The sequence below is a fragment of the Apium graveolens genome, unplaced genomic scaffold (genome assembly GCF_009905375.1).
Source record: "Apium graveolens cultivar Ventura unplaced genomic scaffold, ASM990537v1 ctg6365, whole genome shotgun sequence".
In the NCBI taxonomy this organism is placed as follows: Eukaryota; Viridiplantae; Streptophyta; class Magnoliopsida; order Apiales; family Apiaceae; genus Apium; species Apium graveolens.
Genome location: NW_027419415.1, coordinates 94412 through 99002, shown reverse-complemented (window position 1 = coordinate 99002; position 4591 = coordinate 94412). Strand labels below are relative to the sequence as shown.

The 4591-nt window shown below is 35.3% G+C and overlaps 1 long non-coding RNA gene across 1 annotated transcript; it reads left to right on the top strand.

Annotated features, from left to right (window-relative positions):
* Positions 1-2685: 2685 nt before the first annotated feature.
* Positions 2686-3500, top strand: LOC141703235 (uncharacterized). The gene is made up of 2 exons (XR_012567417.1): positions 2686-3000; positions 3172-3500. It is a non-coding gene; the product is annotated as an uncharacterized LOC141703235 (long non-coding RNA).
* The last annotated feature ends 1091 nt before the right edge of the window (positions 3501-4591 follow it).

Here is a 4591-nt window from a genome sequence, read left to right as displayed (position 1 = left end):
TCTGATTTTTCATTTTCAGACTTTACAGTTACAAACTTAACAGGTTTTAACTTTGGCTTTTGCTTATCAACAGACTTAATTTCTTCAGTTCCTTTATCATTCTTATCTTCTTCATAACATAAGCCCTCTTTCCAGTTTCCACTACTTAGCAAATTTTGAGTTGTTTTGCCAGAGTTAGTCCAAGTCCTGATAATCTCTCTTCCCTTTTCTAACTCAGTTTTTAGAGATTCATTTATTTTTAGCACTTCATTCCTAACATAAAAAGCATCATCTCTATCCTTCTGAGTTTGATGGAACATGACTAACTCTTTTTCTAAGAAATCATTTCTTTTCTTAAATGCAAGATTTTCAGAAGTTAATCTTTCACATGTTAAAGTTTGATCTCTATAACTAACAAACATGGTTTTAAGATATCTTCTCAACTCATTAATATCATCAGTATGAAAAGCATAAGTAGTCTGAGGTACCTTTGTTTCAGCAGCTTCAGAACTGCTCTCAGCACTTTCTTTATCAGCATTTGCCATCAATGCATAGTTTTCCTCACTTTCAGAGTCTGAGGTGTCTGTCCAGCTTTTCTGCTTTGTGACAAGAGCCTTGCCTTTGTCACCCTTTACCTTCTTGCAATCAGGAGATATGTGGCCTTTCTCACCACAGTTATAGCATTTAACATTGGTATAATCTCCTCTGTCAGACTTTCCTCCTCTACCTTCAGATCTTCTGAAATTCTTCTTATCAGAACTTATGCCTTTCCTGGAAAACTTCTTTCCCTTCCTGAACTTTCTGTATGCAATCTTTGTGATTCCTTTCACCATAAGAGCACACAGCTTCATCATCTCCTCATCAGCATCAGTCTCAGGCAAGCTTTCAGAATCTGAGTCATCATCACTCTCAGAACTTGATGACTCAGTATCAGACTTTATGAAAAGAGCTTTACCCTTGTCTTTCTTTGAGGAAGCTGCTTTGGGGAATTCTTCTTCAGCCTTAAGAGCAACTGTCCTTGACTTTCCTCCTTTCCTCTTGCTTCTTTGTTCCATCTCCAGCTCATGAGTCTTGAGCATTCCATAGATTTCGTCAAGAGTTGTTTCATCAAGATTGTAGTTGTCTCTTATTATCGTTGCCTTCAAATCCCAGCATTCAGGAAGAGCTAACAGGAACTTAAGGTTTGAATCTTCAAGATAATACTCTTTATCAACCAATGATAAATCATTCAAAAGTTTGACAAATCTATCATATAAATCATTCAATGACTCATTAGTCTTTGAGTCAAAGTGTTCATACTCTTGAGTGAGTATTGTCTTCCTGTTCTTCTTAATTGTGTCAGTTCCCTGACACCTTGTTTCCAGAGCATCCCATATCTCCTTAGCAGTCTTGCAGTTGATTACCCTGTTTGACATTACATTATCAATGGCACTATGCAGTAAGTGTCGTACCTTAGCATCCTTAGCAATTGATGCTATGTCTTCAGCAGTATAATCACTCTTCTCCTTTAGTACGGTCTTTGCTGCTTCACCTACAACTGCAACAACGAGCTTGGTTGGTTTGTGAGGGCCTTCCTTGATTCTATCAAGGTATTCTGGATCTGTTGCTTCCAGGAACATGGTCATCCTTACCTTCCATATGGGATATTCAAATGGTCTCAGTATGGGAACTCTGATGGTCTCATACCGACTCTGAATTTGTGTCTTTGGTGGTTCCTCAGTTTTGGTAGGCTTAGTTGGAGTTTCTGTGTCCGACATGATTGTGTTTGGATCTTTAACTGTATGTATGTTAACATGTAGGCTCTGATACCAATTGTTAGGTCACACACACACTTTAGAGGGGGTGAATACAGTGTATAATACACTCAAATCGAACTTTAAGAACTTAAGTAACGGAAAACAAACTTTATTGAAACAATAAACTCTGTTACAGTATGGAACTGTTACCTCTCAGTGATGAACAAATATCACGAGAGCTGCTAGGGTTACAATGAATAATCTTCTCTAATAATGATAACACTTATAGTGTAAACCCTATGTCTGTGTTTATATACTACACAGTTACAAGATAATCGCTAATTGATATGGAATATAATTCTGCTTCCTAAAATATATCAATCAGATATCTTTTCTTCCAAGTATTCCATTCTTTACAGAATTCCTTCTTCATGCATATCTCTTCTTATGTTTATCTTGATCTTCTTTTCTTTAATCAGCTACTGTCCTTATCTGATCGTCCTTCAGCACTTAAGTTCTGCAAAGTTTGGTCATTGTAGGCATCTTGTCGTTTATGTATTGGTCCTGTGTGGTATTGGTCTAGCGTGATTGAGGTCGGTGGGTAAAGGTTTCCAGTAATGGGCGAAAGAGAAACATGAACTGGCATTATGGAGAAGTCAGGATTCTTTCGGTTGGTTGGATACCGGAGTCAGTTCTTGCAGTCGGTCAATTGGATGTCGGAGTCAGTTTCTTTTAGTTGTATATGTTACTTTTTAATATATGCTGGATGATTTTACACTTTTTAAGTTCACCCAGCTTAAAATAACAAGAGTGGGGGATTTTCTTAGTCCTGTGAGGCAGTGAATTCACGGTTTTTCCTATTTTCTTTTTAATGTCAAATATAGGCCGGTTTGCTTTCAATATGGCAGGGGAGGATGCTTTTTTAATGGAAAGCTACGAGTCCCCTGTTAGGTTTTTGGATATACATTGTTTGCAAAGTTTTCTGTTGAACAGAAAGGTATAAAAATTTGTCTGGTATTTATTACCAATGTGTACGTATTTCATCTTCCCAGTCCCTAACAAATATATTTTTATGTAAATATCAGGGGAAAATATTTGTACAGGTCTGATTTTCTTTAAACAATAGTAAAAATATTATAAAAGAAAAAGAATCATAGGATGGTATTTTCAGTGAGAAAATTTCATGTTGTGCCCCTGAGATTTGCTCCTGGTGCAAGGTTTGTACCTATTATTCTTTGCTCCTGGTGCAAGGTTTGTACCTATTATTCTTTGCTCCTGGTGCAAGGTTTGTACCTATTCTTCACTAGTATATTGTGCCCCTGAAATATTTGATACATATAATGTTAATTGAAGTATTCTAGAAATGTAAACTTAAATTATTGAATTATAGAGCTCGTTATTTCGACTGAGAACTTAAAGACAGTTTAAAGTTTGTTGTTTTACCACATCTTCGCAGTTAATCAAACTTTTGTTTCAGAAGGGCTTGACTATCTACTCTTACTTGTGCGGCTGTGCCTGAATTCGAACGGCACCTTGTGTCTGAGTTTCTTTATCAAAAAACAGCAGCAACTTGTCTTTGCAGATATGGAGACGGGGCTAGATTTCCAGTATGAGCCTTGTAGTATTTATCTTATAGCAAATGTAGCTGCAGATCAGCTGGTAGAAAACCATGAATGCCATCACAAGACATGTTTCTAGGGGACATGTTCCTACTTCTTGTCCTCTTTAATATTCGTCGAGCTGGTACATTAATCACCGATCAGTTCCATCATTTTTGTCGTATCCTATTTCTACAATTTTTCCAGAGCTTACTTCCAATTTCATTGACTTGACGTGAGTTTAATTTATCTCTCCTTTGTTTTATAAAAGACACCTCCAATTATAGTAGGAGACTCTAGAAACCAACAACTGCTAAAGAACTACCCAGAAAGGCAATGACAGAACAACATAAACACATTAAAACAAACACCTTAACATAACGACTAAAACAGACCGGATAAATACTAGAAAATATATACTATGACCTATGACAGAATTAATATTAAAATTTATGAAAAAAATTTTATATTTATATATTTAGTAGTAAAAAAATTTTATTTTCAATTTTGTAAATATAGTACTAATATTAATGATATTTATAATAGTTAGGAATTTAGATACACGAATTCAAGTATATTTTGTAAATTGAAATGGTTAAAAATAATATTTATTAATTTTTTTAATATATAATAAATTAAATATTAATATTAGTTGCTCCGAAAAAATTTTCGCCATCCCAAACTCTTGTTTCTGGCTCTGTCCCTGATTTAATGCATGTTTTTTAAAGCTGTTTTTTTTTGAATTTGATGACCAAGTTGTGTGGTAGTCGAATGATTAGATAGCCATTTAAATTTTCTCATGAATTTTATTTTAGGATTCCTTGTCAATTTCGCGTCATATGTTTTTCTTGAATAACTGCTAATTGGTGGCACCTAGTAGACTTGTCCAAGTATCACGTTAGATTCTTTATATTAAGTGTTTGTTTTGTTGCACTTGGATATTTACCTGGTATACAACTTGTTATACAATAATATATTGGTATTTAATTCCTATTCTAAATTCCTAGAAAGTGGACAAATTTGTTTGACTGCGAGGTAGGAATTTGCAATTTCTACGAATTGTATCCACGGTAAACAACTTTTACATCATGTAGGAGTTTCCTGGTCCGTCCGTCGGGGCTGGATGGACTGGTTTAGTCCAGGTAAACAAGTCTTGTGTCTCACATTCGAGAGTCCCAAGATTAATTTCCTAATTCATCAGGAGTAAGGGCTTTAACTTAAGAAAACAACACGGATAATCATTTTCAGAAATTGTTCTTTCTGGCAGTATTGCGTCGA